This window comes from Nomascus leucogenys, chromosome 5 (genome assembly GCF_006542625.1).
Source record: "Nomascus leucogenys isolate Asia chromosome 5, Asia_NLE_v1, whole genome shotgun sequence".
In the NCBI taxonomy this organism is placed as follows: domain Eukaryota; kingdom Metazoa; phylum Chordata; class Mammalia; order Primates; family Hylobatidae; genus Nomascus; species Nomascus leucogenys.
In genome coordinates, this window is record NC_044385.1 from 115,298,481 (window position 1) to 115,322,335 (window position 23,855).

The following is a 23,855-nucleotide window of genomic DNA, read 5'->3' on the forward strand; positions in this document are numbered from 1 at the left end:
TATCTCAACATTTTCTTTTAGATTGCTGGTGATATATATATTTTACTTGGGGCAAAAATACAAAACATTTGGGGAATAAATCACATTTTTGAAGCAAAGTTCTTAAAAAATATTATCTATTTTACCTCAATTGCCTTTTTATCTCCTTATGTGTATATGTGTATCTATGTATCTATCTCTATTGTGCACATATTATTTTTAAAAATAACAGTGATCTAATTGAGAAAAGAAATGTTGGCACAGCCTGGCCATGGATTCTACTCATTCTTGTTTAATCTAGTTTACATTATGAGATGGGTGAGGTGGAAGTATTCAGATTTCTGACATCTAGTTTTCATGTATCTTGGCAGAGCATTTCATTCAAGTAACTATAACCATTCAAAGTTAACACTTACATTCATACATAATATCTGTCATACTTAGTAATGTTTTGCTTTGATCTTTGTTCTATTTTCCATTCTAAAAATATTTGATTTTCTTCCATGACAAAGGGGAATTTCTTTATAGTGCTCTTTGAATTTTTTTAAATTCAACAGATGGCTTACTTCATGAAACTATTTTCTTGCTAAAACTAGCAACAATTTTTAAAAAATCATAAATGGTTATAACTGAGTCTATTCTCTCTTATTCCCATTTCTTTCTAATTGCAAACCATTCTTCCTGGGAAATAGTATATTTATTCCTAAATAGCCTTTCTCCTCCTGCTGTTTATTCTTTAGCTAAAGTCATAATCTCACATTTGTGACATTATAATCATCTCTACAGTCACTAATTGTTCTAAAATGCTACTTTAGGTGAAGGTATACAGCAGGGAGTCAGTAAGCTACGGAAAAAACAATGATGCAGTTTTCACCTGTGCACATTTCTTTGCGTGAGGAAGGGAACAATTATCAAGTAGAGGTTGATTTCCTGCAGTTGCTTCAAGTTATGTTTTTTTTAAGTTTAAAAAAATAGATCATATTTCCTAAGTTAGTTATTTTTTAGTGCTAACTTATTATAATAGATTTTTAAATCACTTTACCTGGTGATTGAGTATAGTTAATTGTTTTGCATTTATTTTGCTTTCTAGAATCCAACCTGTGTTTATACTGCCTCAAAGATACAAAAATCCCAATTATTTTCTAAAGACAATATTTGGGATCATTTTGTGTGGGAAAATCTAGATGAAAATAAGTTATTAAATAAAATCTGTGAAAATAACTTGCACTTTGAAAGTAGAATTATATTTGAAGAAAATCACATAAAATGTTGGATTCCTTTTTGGTTCTGTCTCTGCATAATGATACATTTATATTAATTTATATTCATTTAATATACTTTAACATAAGTACAAATCTGACTCAAAAAAATTAAATGATTTATATATATGTATGTGTGTGTATACATATATATGTAATTTAATGAAGACTTCATATATATATTTAATGAAGATTTCCTTAAAGGATATTCATGAACTTTTATTTAACACACTTCTCAGAAAACTTCTGAGATTTCTTCTGTAGACACTCTTTCCTCTTTCCAAATCTCACAATTACAGAGGCATTTATCATTCTTTCCCACTCTCCTATCAGTGTGCTATTTTTTGAGTAACACATCTCTCCTCCTTCACCCTTTCACTTATCTTCCAATATCATGACTGCCCACATACTAAGACTGAGTTCTTCCCTATTGTCTAAAGTAAATGAGCCAGAGGCAAATTGTTCTATTCTCTTGTTTCCCTCCATGTACATATATTGTAAGTGTGATATTTTCTTGCATTACCTTCCTTATAAAAACGCTCATGGAATATTTCTGATGCATAATTGTTGACCATTTTATAAGGATCATAATTTCTTCCTAAGTGCATTGCTAAAATAAACAATGTGTCTTTCTTTTGAGACAGAGTCTCCCTCTGTCACCCAGGCTGGAGTGCAGTGGCTTGATCTTGGCTCACTGCAACCTCCGCCTCCCGGGTTCACACCATTCTCCTGCCTCAGCCTCCTGAGTAGCTGGGACTACAGGCACCCGCCACTACGCCCGGCTAAATTTTTTGCATTTTTAGTAGAGACAGGGTTTCACCGTGTTAGCCAGGATGGTCTGGATCTCCTGACCTTGTGATCCACCCGCGTCGGCCTCCCAAAGTGCTGGGATTACAGGCTTGAGCCACTGCGCCCAGCCAACAACGTGTCATTTTATCAATGACTTACTTAGAATAGGATATTAATAAATGTTTACCTATCCATTAATAAATATCAATACATATTTATCAATTTAGGAAACTAATTTGATCCCCACCTTAATTCTACCTTTTTTTGAACAATAACAACCAATCTGGGAAGATAGTTTCACAAGGTATCAAGGCACAGTGCCTTGTTCATTAGGTGCTAAAACATTAGATGTTTTCTCCTGCAGGAATTGCTTTCATTTCTATAAGTTGAAACATTTACCTATTCAATGAAGCAAATAACTTTATTATATCATATATGTATTGAGGTTTTTGAACCTCTTATGAATTTAATTATTATAGATTGGATATTTAACGTTTGTCCAAGTTGTATTTTTTTCTACATCTATGGATATTCTTTTAGAAGCTACTCTGGGGGACTATCCTTTAGTGCTCGTTTTAGACACTCTGAAAAAAACAAGGCACTGCTGCAGTGGGAGGGCTCCCTTTAATTTGTTCTTGGTTGTTGTATGCCCTTAGAGATTCAAAATCACTTTTCGTTTTTAGCTTAGTGGAATTGAAAAGATTAACTCCAAGAGGGTCAAATCATATGACTTTGGAAAGAGGATTTAATGGAGATATACTACTGATTGTTTCTGAATATCACCTGCCTAAATTTTTGTAGCTAGCAAAAGATAAGTAGAACACTGAGAAATAGGCAAAACTTTTAGAGAAGTAACTTTAATATTTCAGGTTATTTTTCCTGTTTTGAGAAATGTATGTTTAATATCTCTTTACCACCTCTTGCAAGTAATAGTTTACCTGTTCATGCATAGCAAATTACCCCTCATGTAGCCTAGAGAAATGCATAAACTCTTTATATAAATGAAAAGCAGTTTGCTTCTTCGAAGAGTAGGCACTACTTCTGGCCCTGCTACTTTCTGTTTTTCAACCTTGCTTAAGTTACCTAAAATTTACTAATGTATAATGACAGAGTGGTACAATATGTGATCTTTAATATCTTTGCATATCTCTGTAAGAAGATGATTTATAACAGGACCTTAATACCTGCCTCTTATTATATTGAGCTCTCTGTTTATATGTGTGTGTATCACAGTATATTTTTGATTCTGTAACTGACATTTTAACATTATTAGGTTAAAATCATGTTAAAACTAATCATGATAAAATGTTAAGTTACATAATCTGACTTGCATTATCTATCTTGCATTGCATCAGTTACCCAAGTTCTAACCTACCACATTTTCCATTATTAAAACACAAAAACATCAGCGGGACAAGTTATTTAATGTCAAAAACTCCCTATGGGTCTTTTTGCAAGTCACCTTGTATTACTGTCTTAAGTATACTCACCTGTTTTATGAGCATGTAATCTCAATAGAACTCCATAATTCTATTATAAATATGTGATAATTTTTAAAATAATATATGAAAATGCTAAAAATAATAAAGAAGAATAAAGATATTTTATAGACTCATTTTTTTTTAATTTTAGTATTGGAAAGACCTGAAAGAAAACACCACCTCTTATTCCTGAATTATTTCAATAAATGGTCATTCAGCTTCTGAATGCTTCCACTGACAGGGGATCCAAAAACTTCCAAGCTGCCCACTTTCAATTATGAACAACTAGCAGTACTTCCATGTAGTGAACTAAGCTTTATCTCTTGGTGACTTTAATTGTTATCACTAGTCCATCTCTTTGAGGTAGTATGATCTAATTTTCCAAGGAAATTTGTTCAAACATTTGAGTATAATTATTATAGGCCCTATAGTATTTCTATTTTTTAGAATAAACATTGCCAGCTTCTTTAATTATTTTTATAAACTCATAATTAATGATCTTAACACATGCTTCTGAATATACAGAAATTTATTTATCAATTTCGTGTCCAGGAACAAACATACAGCTGCAGCTGTGAGAATTTAATCCTGAGTCGATTGGGATCTCATATTCTTTGACTGGATATAATCTTTAATTAAAATTGCTTAAAGTAAAGACACATATTTATAACACCCCAAGCACACTGTTAGTTTTAATGCAGGCAATTCTAAATTTGGAATATTCTTCAGAAATAAAACCATTGCTCCAATTATCTGCATTCTTCTATTCCATAACTTTGGTAAGTTACTTAATGTAGTTTCAAAATGTCCATGTTTATATATGTATATTTAATAAAATTGAAAGTTAACCATTCACTAAACTCTGAATAGATTGAGATAATTTTTTTGAGTAGTAAAAAAGTATACAATGGGTATCTTAGTCTGTTAGGGCTGCAAGAAAAAAATATAGATGGAGTGGCATTTAAACAACATGTCATGGGTAATCAGCAACTATCGCAGGAAGATTTATTAGAGAAAGTATAAAAATACATTGCAAGGAAGCAACAGGCAGGCCAGCAAGTGAGGATCTGACTGCAAAGAGACAAAGACTTTCTGCGGATTTTATAGGATGGTGTCTGTACTGTGTGCTGAGGAGGGCTTTGTGCAATATTGATAATGCCAAGGTTGTAGTGAGTTAACTTGCAGTTTTTATTATCACCTGAGGGTCTGACAGTAGCTGGTCTGAAGGATTGTGAGTTATTTGTGCAGGAGGGCTATGAGTTCTGGACCATGAAGAAAGGTAGACTTTTAGCTTATCTGCATTCTTTTTTTCTTTTCCTTGGTGTCACCAGCCTGACTCCGTTTTGCGAATTAGGACTGCACACAATAGAAATTTATTTCTCACCATTTTAAGGGCTGAGAAGTGCAAGATTAATTAAGTGAAATTTTAGAGGCTGAGAAGTCCTGGGCAGGACATATTTCCTATAGATAGCAGTCTATTAATGTAACCGCATACATGATGAAAGGGGCAAGGGATCCCTCTGGTGTCTCTTTTGTAAAGGCACTAAAATCCCATTCATAAGCCCTGTGCTGTCATGGCTTAATCACTTCCCAAAGGTTCCACCTCCTAAACTTTGAGGGTTAAAATTCCAATACATGAATTTGGGGGCAACATAAATATCCAATCCTTTGCAATGGATAGACTAACTACAAACTAGGTGACAGTCTGCCATTCAAATAATAGTTGGACTAGATAAATGTTATAGGAAGAATGAGAACAATATGGGGAATGAATGAATAATCATGGTAATGTATTCCCTAGCAAGATCAATTAATGAGAAGCCTTACATTAGTGAGTAAAAATGGGCACTAAAGCAGACATATCTCTGAAAGAGAGTTGAAGATCAATGCAATAGAATCTAGGAAATCATCTATTTACTATTTTATTACTAAAGGTTCTCAAGAGGGACAGAACTAATAGGATATATATATTAATATGTATATATATGTTTATGTATATTTATATATATATATATATATATATATATATGTAAAGGGGTGTTGATTAAGTTTTAACTTACATGATCACAAGGTCCCACAATAGGCTGTCTACAAGCTGAGGAGCAAGGAGAGCCGGTCCAAGTCCAAAAACTGAAGAACTTGGAGTCCCATGTTCGAGGGCAGGAAGCATCCAGAATGGGAGAAAGATGTGGGCTGGGAGACTAGGCCACTCTCTCCTTTTCACATTTTTCTTCCTGCTTTATATTGGCTGGAAACTGATTAGATTGTGCCCACCAGATTAATGGTGGATCTGCCTTCCCCAGCCCACTGACTCAAATGTTAATCTCTTTTGGCAACACCCTCAAAGATACACCCAGTATCAATACTTTGTATCCTTCAATCCAATCAAGTTGACACTCAGTATTAACCATCACAACTATTATCACCTTGAGTTGAGCCTGTGTGGTAAACTGTTCTGACATTGGGAAATGAAAGAGAAATAATGCACAATTCAAGTTCCCAGAGTTCACAGTCTAACAAAGATCATTAACGCATGAACTTGTGTATTACTTGTTCTCATGCTGCTAAAAAGAACTGCCAGAAACTGGGTAATGTGTAAAGAAAAGAAGTTTAAGAAAATGTGGCACATATACACCATGGAATACTATGCAGCCATAAAAAAGGATGAGTTCATGTCCTTTGCAGGGACATGGATGAAGCTGGAAACCATCATTCTCAGCAAACTATCACAAGGACAAAAAAACAGACACCACATGTTCTCACTCATAGGTGGGAATTGAACAATGAGAACACTTGGACACAGGAAGGGGAACATCACACATCGGGGCCTGTCCTGGGGTGGGCGGAGGGGGGAGGGATAGCATTAGGAGATATACCTAATGTAAATGATGAGTTAATGGGTGCAGCACACCAACATGGCACACGTATACATATGTAACAAAGGTGCATGTTGTGCACATGTACCCTAGAACTTAAAATATAATTAAAAAAGTATATATATATATAAAAGAAAAGTTTAATTGACTCACAGTTCTGCATGGCTGGGGAGACCTCAGGAAACTTACAATCGTGTTGAGTCCGGAATTGGTGGGTTCTTGGTCTCGCTGACTTCAAGAATGAAGCCACAGACCCTTGCGTTGAGTGTTACAGTTCTTAAAGATGGTGTGTCCGGAGTTTGTTCCTTCAGATGTTCAGATGTGTCTGGAGTTTCTTCTGGTGGGTTCGTGGTCTCACTGACTTCAGGAGTGAAGCTGCAGATCTTCGCAGTGAGTGTTACAGCTCTTAAAGGTGGCACGTCCAGAGTTGTTCATTCCTCCCGGTGGGTTCATGGTCTTGCTGACTTCGGGAGTGAAGCTGCAGACTTTTGCGGTGAGTATTACATTTCATAAAGGTGGCACGTCCGGAGTTGTTCATTCCTCCCGTCTGGAGTTGTTCGTTCCTGCTGGTGGGTTCGTAGTCTTGCTGGCTCCAGGAGTGAAGCTACAGACCTTTGCAGTGAGTGTTACAGCTCTTAAAGGCCATGCGGACCCAAAGAGTGAGCAGCAGCAAGATTTATTGCGAAGAGCGAAAGAACAAAGCTTCCACAGCCTGGAAGGGGACCTGAGCGGGTTGCCGCTGCTGGCTCCAGTGGTCTGCTTTTTTCCCCTTATCTGGCCCCAGCCACATCCTGCTGATTGATCCATTTTACAGAGAGCTGATTGGTCCATTTTACAGAGAGCTGATTGGTGTGTTTACAATCCTTTAGCTAGACAGAAAAGTTCTCCAAGTCCCCACCCGATTAGCTAGACACAGAGCACTGATTGGTGCATTTACAATCCTTTAGCCAGACAGAAAATTTCTCCAAATCCGCACCCATCCCAGAAGCCCAGCTGGCTTCACCTCTCACTGGCACTTGTGGCGGGATTTTGGGACACCTAGCCCAGGCACTCCGGCAACCCAGAGGGAGCTCATCCCAGACAACCAAGAGGAAAAGAGGGGAAAAGAGAAAGAGACGGAGACCTACCATCATGGCCAACCACCCCACAAAGAGGGAACAGCGGTCCATGCACGGGACTCAGCTTCCCATCAAGCCCAGCAGGCACCCACTGGTTGCACAGAGTACGGGCCCGCGGAGCCCGCGCCCACCGGGAAACACGCGTTGGCCTGTGAGTGCCACCTCCCGCCTGCGCCTCTCCCTCCACACCTCCCTGGAAGCAGGGGGAGCCAGCTCTGGCCTCTGCCAGCCCCAGAGAGGGGCCGCTACAGCGCAGCAGCGGGCTGAAGGGCTCCTCCAGTGTGGCCAGAGCAGACGCTGAGGCTGAGGAGGTGCCTAGAGAGAGCAAGGGCTGCTAGCACGTTGTCACCTCTCAGTGGCAGAAAGGGAAGCAAACACATCCGTCTACACATGATGGCAGGGAGGAGAATTGCAAGAAGGGTAAATGCCAGACACTTATAAAACCATCAGATCTCATGAGACTAGCTTATTATCACAAGAACAGCATGGGAGAAACCATCCCCATTATTTAACTACCTCCACCTGGTCCCGCCCTTGACATATGGGGGTTATGGGGATTACAATTCAAGGTGAGATTCGGGTAGGGACACAGAGCCAAACCATATCAACTTGCTATAATAAAATTTGCTGGGAATGGAATTACATAGTAAAACTAAGTCTTGATATTGATAAAATTGCATAGTTTCCACATATGTCCATATAAAAATGTAGGGTAGCTAAAAATAGAATGCAAATATAATATGATGTACATACTACAAAAAATACAATTGGCAAAAATGTAAAATGTCTAACAAGTATAAACCATTTTATGAAATAGCAAAAATAAAAACTGAAATCTTAGTCACCACCTTAAACATGAATGTGTTCTTTTTCCTTGTTAAGGAATCAAATTTAGCAAAGTTAAATTTATCTTTTTGCTATTTACAAGAAATTTTAACTAAAAATAAAATTGTATCTAAAGATTGAAAGGAAGAAAAAATATATATTTTAATCAGTTAATGTTAACAAGGCCAAGCATAGTGATACTAGTAGCAGAAAAATCCACAGCCATTATTCTCAGAGCTTGACCTATTAGTTGCCTAAAAATAGAAGTGCACAGTTTTAAATAAAATTAAAAACAAGGTTGATTTAATTTAAAAGTTAATATTACGTAAATTTTTATGTATGCAATTAAAATACATTGCACCCTTCAAGTAAAAAAATAAAATAAATGAAACATTGTAGCAAAATTAAGAATTGGCTTACAAAATAGAAAAATACCTATAAATATATACATATTCCAAAGTCAGAAATCATACAGGCTGTAACCTATAATTAGAATGCAGTGAAACTATATTATAATGAATATAAATATGCAATTTAAAAAAATCTGTTTTTATTATTTCATTCAGTCTTCTAAATAAGTCCTAATCACAGATAAAATGTAAAAGCAAATATGTACAGCATAATAAATTCATCATTAGATAAAAATTACTTTAATTTTTTGTCATTAATAAATAGAATTGTATATACCAACCACGACTATGAAAAGTTGAAAAATAATTAAAAGTTAGCTTAAGGGATAGAAGAAAACATTGATAATGAAAGTGAAAATCTATGAAGTCAAAATTTACAAAGAACTAAAAATCGAGACTTTGAAATGACCAATTTATTCAAGAAAACTGTTAATGCTTTCAAATACAAAAAGTTACAGATATACTCACATATACACACACCCCACAAATACACATCCACCATGAAGAAATAGAAGTAAATATAATAATACTAAAATAAGTTTCACAGTAACAAGATGAAATTGACAATTTTGTAGTGGCATACATATTGGTAAAATTTAGGAGTTATAGTAAAACCAAGAAGTAGAAAACCTCAATAGAACATTAAATGCTAAATATATTTTAAGCATTGTCTAAGGATTACTCCAAGAAGAAGCACCAAATTAAGGTAACTTAACAAGGAAATTCTGTTTTACTTGAATCAGCTGGATTGTCCATACACACTTAATTTTAAACATAAGGCAGAAAGTTTTCCTCAAATAGTGTTAATATGCAATTATAATTATGATTTCCATTTGGTATATTAATATACATGTCTATTTCTATCATTTACCAGTCAATCTTCTATCTACATGTTTACATACAAGATCATTCATTGTTCGCAATTTGATCAAAAGAAGAAAATAATTTAGAGTTTTTAAAATATTCTGATATGTATCTCCTATTTAAATATTTATATCATATATGTTAATTTAATAATGGGAGGTAAATTAATATAAAATTTTAACTTATAGTCAAGACATAAGTTAGATCATTTTGGACTCAGGGTACTAGTGAAATAGGGCTTAATATAAAGATTTAAAGTGAGGTAGTGTTGTGATGGATGCCTTAGATGTAGAGGCTGAGTCGGAAATTGAAGTGCACATAAAACTTTAAGGCTTTATGGGTATGTATGTGAAGGAAAAGAAGTGTTCATGCAGCTTTAATTCCTGTTTAGGAAAAATTTGTAATGAGGGAAATAAAGTAGAATAAAGAAAATGAAAGAGACTAGCAGGATTGTGCTCTCCATTAAACTCTAAGCTTAGTCCACTCTAAGGGTAGATTCTGCAACATAAAAATGTACTTCAGTTGAATCAATTGATATAGTTGTTTGTACCTCTTATAATTCATAATTGGCTGTGGGTCAACTCTTAAGAAGGAAAGCATGCTACTCTTTGCAAGGCAGTGCCAGTTAGGTCAGTTCGCTGGAGAACCGAAGCAACTGTGAGTTATTAACTGCCAACACTCAATAGCAGCTAGAAGAGAAATAAACTGACCTGGCAAAAGGGATCTGGAGGAGACAACTTGAATCTACTGTCTCCATCCTTTGTACCATTTAATTCATTTTTTTTTTTTCTTCTGGAGAAACTTAAAAGAAGAGCCATAACAGAATGAATTGCACTCCCTGTTGCTAAAGCTATTTCTAGTTTCAGGACTATTACTCATCATCTCCATCCTGGAACACCCATTCAAAATGCTTCCCTCCCGTTATATATAGCACTTCTGCTGATCTAGGTACCCTATCAGTTGGGATAAAGCAGACTTTCATTTCTGAATTGTCTGTATCCCTGGTTTAACTTGCACAAACCCAGCTGTGGTTGCTATATTTGTTCATTTATAATTAAAACTGAACCTGGAAGTACAAAAAGATACACCTTAGCACATTAAACTAAGTTCCAGGCATATTCCCTTCCTATGCCATTGCAACAGTACTAACTTCTCATAAATTTATTTCCAATGATTCTGCTAGCTTGATATTTCTTCATGCCTGTTGATCTACTGACATAAAAAGCATCAAAAGACCAAGTGAAAGCTGGGGTTTTAAGTTTGGAGGTGCAATTACTGTGTTTTTATGGTGGTGTTTCTGCTCAGAAAAACAGGATTTCTAATCTCACAGAGCCAAAATGTTTGGGGATGGATTGTACAAAGTTACCATATGAGTCACAAGGCGTTCTGATAGATAGTGTCATTCCTGTTTATATTCCTCAGTTCCCAGATCCATTCTACGTATTGCACACACAGTACCAGATAATGAGTGGGCTTTAGTTTAAAATATAAAAGTATTCTGAAGGGTCACTCACCATCTGATATGGTTTGGATATTTATCCTCCCAAATCTCATGTTGAAATGTAACCCCCAGTGTTGGAGGTGGGGCCTGGTGTAAGGTGTTTGGATCATTGAGGCGGGTCTCTCATGGCTTGGAGCGAGCTGTCTTCAGGATAGTGAGTGATTTCACATAAAATCTGATTGTTTAAAAGTGTAGTGATACCTCCCCCCTACTCTGTCTTCCTCTTGCTTCTGCCATGTGACATGTCTGCTTCCACTTTTTTTGTCCATCATGATTGAAAACTCCCTGAGGCCTCCCTGGAAGCTGAGCACATGCCAGCATAGTACTTGTATAGCCTGCAGAACTGTGAGCCAATTAAACCTCTTTACTTTATAAGTTACCTAGGCTCAGGCTCAGATATTTTCTTATGGAAATGCAAGAATGGCATAATACATCATTCATTTTTTTTTTTTTTTTGAGACGGAGTCTTGCAATGTCACCAGGCTGGAGTGCAGTGGCACGATCTCGGCTCACTGCAACTTCTGCCTCCTGGGTTCAAGCGATTCTTCTGCCTTAGCCTCCCTAGTAGCTGGGACTACAGATGTGTGCCAACATGCCTAGCTAATTTTTGTATTTTTAGTAGAGAACGGGTTTGACGATGTAAAATGTCATTCTTAAAGGGTATCACCTTCAAGCTGTCACATGATCTGTGTCATTAGGCATATATATTTGAAGGGAAAGAAATCAGTATGTTGAAGAGATGCCTCACACTCATGTTCATTGTAGCATTATTCACAGTAAAACCAAGGTATGGGATCACACTAAGTGTCCGTCAACAGACAAATGTATAAAGAAATTTTGTACATAATGGAATGCTTTTCACCTATAAAAAAAAGAATGAAATTATATCATTTGCAGCAACATGCATGAGCCTGGAGGACATTATGTTAGGTGAAATAAACCAGGCACAGAAAAAAAAATACCACATGATATTGGGGAAGCTAAAAAAGTTGATGCCATAGAAGTGGAGAGTTTTGGGGGATTAGGGAGTTGGGGATAGGGAAAGATTTTCTAATGGATACAAAATTACGGCTAGATAGGAAGAATAACTTGTAGTGTTTTAAAACACTGTAGGGTGACTTTAATAATTTATGGTATATTTCAAATAGCTATGAGATAAAATTTTGAATGTTCTCAACACAAAGAAATTATAAATGTTTGAGGTGATGAGTAAGCTATTTGTCCTGATTTGATCATTACATACTGTATAAGTGAATTGAAATATCACTCTGTACCCCGTAAATATGTACAAGTATAATGTTATGCGCCAATTAAAAACAATAATAATTTTAAAGCAGAGAAAATACCAAGTATAGCTGAGGATATAGAAACACTGGTGAATGCTGAAGTTAGTATACAATGGTACAATGTTTATGAAAAACATGGCAGTTCAAAAAATTAAACACAGACGTAACATGATTTAGATTTTCATTTCTGGAAATATACACCTAAAAGAAAATAGAAACTCAAAAAGATAGTGTTAGTATAACCATTTTCATAGCAACTTTATTTAAAATAGCTAAATGTTGGAAGCAACCCAAATGCCCATTGACAGTTGAGTGGATAAACAAAATGTGACCTGTACATACAATGGAATATTATTCAACTTTAAAAAGGAAGGAAATTCTGACACATGGTACAATATGGCACAACACTGAAAACATTATTCCAACTGAAATAAGCCAATCACAAACAGACAAATATGGTATAATTCCACTTATATGAGATACCTAGTATAGTCTAATTTGTGATGACAGAAAATAGAATGGTTGTTGCTATGACAGGGAGAAGGGGCAATGGGGAATTACTGTTTAATGGGAATACAGTTCCAGCTTGGAAAGATACTAAAGTTCTAGAGCTGGATGGTAATAGTGGTTGCACAACAATGTGAATATACTTGATCCCACTGAAATTAACAAATAAAAATTGTTAATATGGTAAAAAAAAAAAAAATTTCACTATCTGGATGTCAGTGGTGGCCAATGCACCTGATGGTGATGTGACTACTGTCTCAAGTCCTCTTCTGCAAAATTATTATCTTGGCATGATTGTTTTTCAATTAACTGCACACTCCTTTAGTGCTTAGATAGTGTGCTATGGGAAGTCCTGAGGGGGGAGAAAACATATAGCCAGGATATGTGCGAATCTCATAGATATTCACAGAATGAATACCTCCCCATTCCAGAATGGAAGAGATCTGATACAATCAACCTACCACTCTATGGCTACCAAGCATCCTGAAGGGTGAGGCTATTTTGTGGGCTCACCAACAGCCTTTATTGCTTGTAGGTAGTACATTATTCAGCAGTCATCACTAGAGCAACGTTGGAAAGCAGGATCTCATACCTTAGTCCTATGCAGAGCTTCCATTTCTGCTACTCAATTTACTTTGTACATAGGCCTACCACACAAAATGACCAAGGGAAAAGGCATGCTGACATCAACTGATCAAGTCACCATTGGGTATCTCATGTCTTTTTCTTAGGGTTCTCTTGTGTGTGCTGGTGAATACTATAAACTTTTCACACCCTGGTCAATACATGTGCCTCTAGACTACATATCACTAACCATCCAATCAGCTAAGCAATTTCCTACCATTTGTAATTCCATATCTATTCTTACTGGGGACCACTTCTCTCTTCCCACAAGGTAGACTACTGAGTGCACTACCTAAAATAAATTTAGAGTCATCTTTGGGTGAGGGGATAAGGATACAGCTGTCCATTTGTGGCATGCACAGCGTATTAAGCTGTCTCATCTCTGAACTCGCTCTGATTCCTTCGCTTTAACTAACTTGGTCATTAGGATCCTCTGTGAGGCCACAGATAAGAGCTGAAGAAGAGGTGTCAGTATAGCAGAGATAGGTCGCACAGGATAGAGGGCTAGGTCACTTTACACAGCTTATGTATGCTGTCTGTCCAATGCAGGAAAACTAACTTCCATGTTATGAAGGATTGTTTTCTGAGCTTGTGAGTTGGTGGGTTTGACAGCAGCCAGCGTATGACGGGCAGGTCTGGCTGCATGGTCATGTGATGTGTCATAGTCAGATATTCTGTAACCTCCAAGGGACTAGTAGCATGTCAAGAGCTATTATATTTTTTACCCTAGAAATCTAGAGGTTGGTAATGTGGCTTTTCTTTTGCACTTGACAGAAATTTCAGATGATGCTTTTCTACCGTAGATATCTATCATAGTTTGGGTCTGCCAGATCACATAGTCTAAACTGCTAAGCTGCCTGCATAATCAGCTAGACCTGCTGCAGAGCCATTTCTTACTCTGAACTCAATTCAAAATTACCCGTCTTCTGCACACCTATTAAGTAGGTAAGAACAGTATTCTCAAAAGTATCATATTCTAAATCCTAATGGTAAGAAGATCTACCAACCGCTCAGCTTCTTTCTCAGAGACAGACAAGGATTGCAAGGTACTACAAACTGATTTTTTTACTTTAAAGGGGATATCCTGGAATGTCCTCGACAATTCAACTCCTAAAATCTTAACCCAAGTGGCAGGTCTTTGAATCTTTGGGAGGGTTATATCCATCATCTAGAGAAGATGTATCTTCCCAGGACATCCAGATTAGATGCCATTTTGTTCTCATCAGATTTAATTATCGTGATGGCATTGATAGAATGGTTCTATGACATGTTCATAGGAATGCCAGCTGGGTCTAGATTCTGTCATACTATGTTGTAACAGTGTGAAAAATAATGAACTTAGCATTGGGGCAGGACCATATAGTTGTCTGTACAATGTGAATGCTATCGCATATAATTTTCCACACTGATGGGTATGGAAATTATATTTGTCCAGAGAAAGTTTATTCTAGTGGCCAAGATTGTGTTGGTTGGCTCTAGTAAAAATTCCTTATCCAGCACAGCAGCTGCAACTGGGACTACTATTTGATTATGTTTGTGGTATCCCACTTTCATCTGTCATTGTCCATTTTGCAAGTGCCAAACTGGTGAGCAAAATGAGAAATATGAGAAGACAAGATTCATGCATCTTTTAGGACTTTTTGGGTGAACCTAATTTATGTTATTCCCTAGAATGCAATTATTTTTATTTTACTCATAGTGAAGACAGTAAGTCAGTTTTAAGGTACTTTATTTAGCTTTTTCTGTTACAATAGATCTAACTCTTCAGGCAAGGAAAGAAAACTGAGTCATTTTCCAATTTCTAGGTAAATGCAATCTAATTATATATTCAGCAAATTACTACCAGGTAGGTCCATGCTTCTAGTGGACTCACTGTGAGATGGACCTGCATAAAGACTCCTTTAATACCTGACTCCCATATATCCTTAGTCCAATAGGGGAACTATGCTAGCACTTTGGATTCCCAGGTATTTGTATCAACTCTACCCTTTGTAATCAAGGGTTCTCAAAAGATCTGGAAAGTTCCTTTTCCTCGTGTATAGTTACCTAATAATATAGTTTTTGGGTCCATTTTCAGTAGAGTTCTTGCATCTTTACTACATTTGGAGAGTTATTGGAATAATCAATACTACATGCACTTACTAGAGTGTTTAAAGGATGTTTCTTCATGAGAACCCAATCTTTTCTTGGACTAGTTCTCTCAGTTAATAGGTCTGAAAACTGGAGAAAGGATTAAGACTATCATGGTAGCAATTGAGTGCAGTCTTACTGTCATTCAATATTAACCACTTGTGATTACACATAAACAATACTGTTATTGCTTACTTGTTTATATTGCTTACTGGAACACCAAATTATGCTATCCATCTCTGCAGATTCTAGCAAGTCAAAAGTCCCAGCTATCATTCTGAACCTGTTGCTCGTTATGGTAATTATACCCACCTTATTTCTGTTTGTAAATGCTGCCACCTGGCCTTTGAATTGCTACATATGATCATACCATTTGCTACCAGGATGACTAACTCTGTAATAGCCTCTCCTACCATTAATTCTGGTCTACCAAGTAATAGGCATGACAAGCCCACTCAAGGAAGCTTATGCTTCTCTCACCACTGTGTTTGTTTTTACCTTAGGTGAAGAACAACTAAGGCTTTCCTGATATCCCTTTAACTGTTCATAAATACAATTTGCTATCATAAAAGATTTTAATCTCGGCCAAGCATGGTGACTCACGCCTGTAATCCCAGCACTTGGGAGACCAAGGCGGGTAGATCACCTGAGGTCAGGAGTTCGAGACCAGCCTGGCCAACATGGCAAATCCATGTCTCTGTTAAAAAATACCAAAAAAATTAGCTGGGCGTGGTGGTGCAGGCCTGTAGTCACAGCTACTCAGGAGGCTGAGGCAGCAGAATTGCTTGAACCTGGCAGGTGGAGGTGGCAATGAGCTGAGATTGTACCACTGCACTCCAGCCTGGGTGACAGAGTGAGACTCCAACTCAAAAAAGTAAAATAATCTCAGCAAAGTTGGAGGCTTTTCCTTACAGAGTAGCCCCATGATAGCATCAAAATGATGGGAGCCTTTTGTGCTCCTCCATAGTCTTTCATGACAGTTCTCATACCTCTACTTCTTTAATGTGAGCGATTGCTTTTCTCAAACTTCTCAGAGCCACTCCTCCTGTAATAGAACACAACTTGGGATTCTTGCCAGGATGTTAAACCCTATGTCATGGCAGAGTGACTCTATATTAACAAACATTCTCTTATTCACCTTTACATTTTACTTCCTTAGGAGGCATACCTAGTTCTACTCTCTCAGGTACATGATAGCCAGGTCTTACAGCTTCTTCAGTATATGATCCTTCTCTTTCTTTAGCAAACCCAGAACTTGCCTAGTAAAATCGTGTAGAGATTTAACCCTAGTTATTGGTCTAAGAAAGAAGAGATGAAGGCAGATTCCAAGGAAGGAAGCATTATCTTACAAGATACCTTCTTACTGGACATTTGTATAGTTCTTAAGCAAGGCACGTTTCTACCTTTGAACTGAGGAAGGGAAACAGTTAAGTGAATTGTTCTATCCATTGATATTATGCAAATGTATCTAAACTTGATTTAGTATTTATGATTTTGTTAATACCCTAATCTTGTCATTTTCTCTCTTTAAATGTTAGAAATATGGTTTGAGACAGGGCATTCTTTTCTACCTGTGTTACATTCCAGATTAACACAGGTAAAGGCTTGGCAGCTACATTCCATAATGAGCAATGAGTAGAATTGAGGTTCGTCAGCCAGTAAGTAACCCAACTCTAGAATCTCATCCATAGAGCTTACTTTGGAGGACCAATTTTGTTTTTCCTTCCATTATCCAGCACTCTTCGAATGCACTCCTGTCCTACCCTCCCAGTTCCTGCCTTTACAAGTTGACCAGTTTTTGCAGCTCCTTTGCCATGTAATCTATTTCCTTAATCTTGCTCAGTTGCTTCCTATAGTTATATAACCCTAAATCCTGGTGTGGTAGAGGGAAGGGAAGAGTACCAAATGTCTTAGTTTGGGTTTCCAAGAAACAGAGATTGAGAAAAGTATTAAAAGTGCCTGTCACTTTATAATAAAGTGTGTTTCAGGAAAACCTGCAACCGAGGAAATGAAAAAAGGTAGAGAAGGGAAAAGAGCTTGGCAAGGATTCAGTTTCAGGCAAAGCCTTGCTAGAGTTGCCTCTACCTGAGCAAGGAAATCTAGGCTCTTGTATGTCCATATTAGTGAGCCATTAGCTATCACTCATCCCAGGCGTGGGGGTTGGGTAAACAAAATTTCCCAGACTAAGGTGGCTTTCATTAGTTGTGGCTAATTCTTTAGTGAAGATAGGATAGGTTTGGAAGAGGAGGAGGAGCTGGATATGATACTCATTTCTTACAGTTTCTGGGAGTTGGATGCACTTATCCTTTAAAAAAGATCCTTAAAAGTTACATATTTTAAACATGTAATTCTATTTTTTTTTTCTGCTTATATTATCTAGCAATGTAACTCAGAAAACTGCTTTACTTCTTTTTAGCTCTTGTATCTAGAAATGAGGGGAACTGACTGAATGTTAGCTAGGGCTTAGTGACATCTAACATTCTTTTTCTCAATATGGAGAAAAAAGTACCTTACTTAAGTCTTCTTTTAATGAACTTATAAGATAATGATTTGAAAGATAGCATTTAATCTATAAAGTTGTATACATATGCAAAATATTTCTAATTACATAATCATTAATTGACCAAAATATCCATTATCAATTTATACTAATAAATAATACAAAAAAATATAAAGTTGCAACTGTATTACATATGTCTGCATCTAGGCATATTACACGAAGGGTTATAATAGAGGATGCATATGTTAATTACAGCAAGATTTCTCAACCTCAGCACTAGTAATATTTTGGGCCAGATAATTCTTTGTTGTAAAGAGTTGTCCTGTGCTTTGTTGGATGTTCGGTAACATCCTTAGCCTTTACCTACTTGATACTCCCAGTTGAAAATTGTTGGTTTAGAACAAAAGCATAACAACATATGTCACCTTCTTCTGCAGCAGACTACTTGGGTAGTCAAAAGAGAGTCCAGACTTCTGTATGAGACAATACTAAGGAGTTCAGAATAAAATGAAAATGTTTCCTTTTTAAATTATTTGAAATCCAAATTAATACCTGTTGTTAGTTTCCATGGGAAGCCTAACTAAGATATATATTAATATGCATTTTTAATTGAGAATTTCTCTGGCTTTGAGCTGAAGTAGATATACCAAAGAGATTGGCACTGAGATTTCAGAAAATGTGTAATTCACAATGTCTGTATTGTATTACTCAGGGTGGAGTGCAGAAGCAGAAGGCCTGAATGATTCAACAGGTCACCCAAGTAATGTGGAGAAATGCAGTGGTAGACTGATAGTCTAGGGATGGCAGAGCTAGATGTGCTCCAGCAACTAGCAAAAAAGAGGAAGTATGCCATATTCTGAATAATGCTGAAATTCTCAACTATTGTGTTCTACCTTTCTTTGAAAGCCTACTACTTAGAACAGACTAAAGGTGGTACAGTTCTAATGAGCTAGAATTTGTTAATTAAGTGGGGAGTTTTTCAACACCAACTCTCCAATATGGCCATTGAAAGGATGGAAGCATCTGAGCTATGGAGAAAAGTCATTGCAACATACAGACTTTGCAGAGCAGCAAAATCAAAAGTAATCCAAGCAGCTTATTCAGAATCAGAAAAGACAGGAGAATTAGGCACCTCAATGAGCTGACTCAGAAACAGGCACAAATCATAACTCTTTTTCTCTAAATATTCTAGGAAGAGAAGAATCCTTGAAAGTCTATGATTTCTTATACCTAAGGGAATATGTATCAGGAGAGAGGTGATGGTGGTGGTTGACAGGAGACAGATGCTGAGATTAAAGCAGTTTTCCTTGAAATCCGTTATCAGCAGATACGAAAATACCAATTTTAAGATTGCCTGTTTCATTTTGGGGCCAGTCCTCCTCTTTAGTCAAACTTTGTACCCCTGGGCAGTATGTTATGACAGTTGTCACACCCCCCACCGATCCAAACAAAGAATGTCTGGAAGAGCTCAATTTAATTCTGTAATTGCAACAGAAAGAAACAGATGAAAAACATAGAAAATGCTTGGTTGCCATTTGCCAATTTAGGCAACTACTCTGATATAGTATCTACTGTTCAAGCAAATACTAATCATCTATGTATCTGAGTACTAACTTAAAGAAATGTACTTTTAAGTTTCTGATAAAACCCTTATGAGCACATGTCACATTCTTCTGCTTGACTTTATGTCACATCTCTTCCTTTCCCATTATATTTTGACTCAGACCCATTCTTCTCCCTCAAGGCAGAGATCAGCCTGACCTATTTTATTTAATTGCCATTTGGATTTCAGGGGATTTTTCATTTTGAAAAGTAGGATTTTTCTAACGGAAGGTATTTCAGTTAAATGTACTTTGAAAATTCAACAATTGAGGTGAACTAGTTATATAATGAGTTCCACTAAACAAATTCTAATATGAAAAACAAGCAAAAGTAAAAAAGAATTTTCATCATGTGTCAAAATCTAAGCAGTTTCAATAAAGCTAATTAAAAATCTTTCTCATTTTCACAGTGGGTGATAGTTTCAATCAAGACTCTAATAACTCTTTCAAAAAATTATTAAACTATAAATGTGTTTTTATATCAAGTATCAATTTTCAGGTTGATTTAGCTACAAAAGTGTATGATTTTAAAGTAAAAAGTTATTTGTGCTCATCAAATGAGTCATAGTAGAGGCATTAACACACTGCCTCTTTTAAAGTATATTCAAATATTATAGTTTTAGATTATACTATATAATCTATATATAAAAGTATATATAGATATGCATTTAGATTAAAGTATACTCAAATATTATAGTTTTAAGGAGAATTTTGAATACCTATCTAGGTTGCTAAATTAGATGTGTTTTATTTTTGTTGTAGGGATATCAGATTCTTGCATGTGTTACATTATATGCCACTACCACGTCATTGCCACTGTGCACTGAACATGAAGCCAGGTAAACATTGAGAGGAGGAAACCTATAAGCACTTGCTCTCTGAGTTATGTTGATTTAGCCTTCATTGCTCTCAAATCCTCACTTTAGAACAAAGCTTCCTTGTTCATTAATTGTGAGCAGAGCTTCCCACTGCTTCCTCTGAGTAGGTTGTTTTTACTCTGTGCTTCAGTTTCTAACCTCTGATAATCCAGCCTTTGGTGATATTATGAAGGTTTAATAATAATGGTTTAATAGTAAGGACATTTTTAAATTTTCAGATGATTCTTATATTGTGCTGAATTTAGCTCACGCACAGTAGCTATTCTTCCTTTTTCTATCCCTGGTGTTGTACTTTAATGCACTCATTCATTTCAAACGTATTTATCAAAGATGAACTCTGTGCTAGGTGCTGTTCAAAGAACAACATCAAATACTGACAGAGAACATTACTATGTGTCATCTTTTCAAATATTTGAGGACATTTGCCTATTTTTTTCATGTTAAAGTTGAAAGTGTGTGTCAACCATTTTCTGTTGATTTTACCTCTTAAACAGCACTAATTCACATGTTTATTTATCTTCACTGCCACAGTCTTAGTGAAAGCTTTCTAGTTATTCTTGCGTATACATAAGGTTCACTAATTATCTGTTCAATAAGGATAGTAATCCGTAAAATATGCAAAGCTGATAAATTTTCTCCCTGGTTAGCCTCTATAAACAGATTTTCTTTGCAGCACAAATATAATCTATAACTTTTATAAAACGTTGTACAAATAATCTGCTTGATCTGACCCTTGCATACATTTTCAACATCAATTTCCACTATTCTCCCTTTGGGCATATGACTATTCATTCAGATATGAAGGATTCTGAGCTGTTTCCTGCCTCCCGGCCTTTGCACATGCACTTCCTCTCTCTGTTTTTTCACTTCATCCTACTCTCTTCTGGGAAAACTACTCACCATTTTTCAGGAATGACCTGAAAAAAAAGCTGACTCAAACCATCCCATGGCAGAAATTGCTAGCTGTTTATCAAAATCCATTTATTCTTCTGAACTATTTGCTAGACATGTAACTAAGTGAAACCGAAATGGAAGGGATGTGTGTTACTATAGGGAAAAGGCTTTTATGAAGTAGTGTGTCTCTTACAGCTCTCATTTTCCTCTCCCTGGATTCATGTAAAAACAAGGCCCAGTAGAATTGCAGAATCACTTGGAAATTGGCTCAGTGAGATCTGACCGAATGGAGGAAAGCCATACCTTAAAGAGTACATCTTCCGTGAACTACTAAGCAAGTTTAGTGCTACAATGCTTTATGATCATCCTCTGTTGCCTATTTTCCTTTCTGATCATATTTTAAATATTCAGTAGTTGACATTATCATTGCCAGGCACAGTTGAAGACAGAAGAGAAAAATAAACAGAGTCACAAGACTTGTGTTATACTTATGGAGGGGTAAAACATAAACAAACCAACACATATTTACCATTGCTGGTATAAAAAGAGAAGAATAAGGTGGTTAAGAAAGCTAATTATGGAGGTAACATTACCAAAATTGGCAAAATGGGAAAGTCCAGAGCTCAGTCCGTCCTCAAACGCAACTAATGAGCTGGCAAAAATCAATAGAAGTGACTTTCCAGAACACTGGAATCTATTTGAAACCTTACTCCAAACAGGGGATGGCTTGAAAACAGCTGTTGCTTTGTGCTGAGTGCACTGTCCTGGTTTAAATAGCCTGACTACCAAACTCCATACACAAGATTGACAGCAGCAGTGAGGATGGCAGCTGGAATTCTATTTCCTCAGCCAGTGCCAGAGGAAACAGACCCTGTTCTTTTATTTTATTTTTTTATAATTATACTTTAAGTCCTAGGGTACATGTGCACAACGTGCAGGTTTGTTACATAGGTATACATGTGCCATGTTGGTTTGCGGCACCCATCAACTCGTCATTTACATTAGGTATTTCTCCTAATTCTATCCCTCCTCCAGCCTCCCACCCCCCGACAGTCCCCGGTGTGTGATGTTCCCTGTCCTGTGTCCAAGTGTTCTCATTGTTCTCATCCACCAATGAGTAAGAACATGTGGTGTTTGGTGTTCTGTCCTTGTGATAGTTTGCTGAGAATGATGGTTTCCAGCTTCATCTATGTCCCTGCAAAGGATATGAACTCATCCTTTCTTATGGCTGCATAGTATTCCAGGCAGTATTCCATCCATGGTGTATATGTGCTACAATTTCTTAATCCAGGTAACAGACCTTATTCTGAAAGAATTGTAGTTGAGGCCTCAGTCTGCCTGGTGGCTCCTCAAATCCATGTGCAAAGTCTTCCCTTTGCTTTGCCTGACATGGGGTCTTCCCAGGGCTGGATAACTTTCTGGGCAGCTGTGGCTAAAGACTTTGAAAGATACAGGTATTGGCCTTACCAGCCTGGGGCAAGAACACATCATTTTTTATTTTCAGAATTATTTTGGCTATTCAAGTTTATTTTCATTTCCACGTACATTTTGAACCAACCTACTGATTTTTGCCAAAATACTAATAGAATTTTAGGGAAATTGTGTTAAATCTTTACATCATTTGGGGAAAAATTGACAATGTTACTTCTAATAATGACAATGGTGTATAGCTCCTTTTATTTGAATCTTCTTTAATTTGTTTTATTATCCTATTATAGATTTTAGTATAAAGCTCTTGAACACATTCTGTTAGATTTGTACCTATATAGTCCATTTTTATTACATTGTTTTAATTGTATCATTTATGATATCTCAACAACCAAATTTTCATTTTTGTTTTATAAAAATACAGTGGATTTTTGCATTTATCTTATATGGTGAAATATTGTTAAAATCACATATTAGTTTTAGTAGCTCATTGATAAATTCTTTGAAATATTTTCTAAGTTGATTCATATTCTCTGTGAATATAGTTTTATTTCTTCCTTAACAAACTGTACAATTTTATGTTGTTTATCTGCTCATTGCACTGACTAGAAACTTTAGTATGTTAAAAAATAATTGAGCATAGTGGATGTAGGTGATTTTGCTCACAAACTTGGGGAAAAATAATTAGGTCATTGACCATTAAGCATAATTGTAGCTATAAAATTTTAATAAACTTTTATTTTATAATAGTTTCAGATTCTCAGAAAAATTGCAAATATAGGACAGACTGCTCTTTTGTACCCTACACAGTAGGGTACAAAATTATGAGAAATGCTATCATACATTTCTCATAATTTATGATCCAATATTGATGTATTTATTTTTCCAATTAAAAAATGATGTTT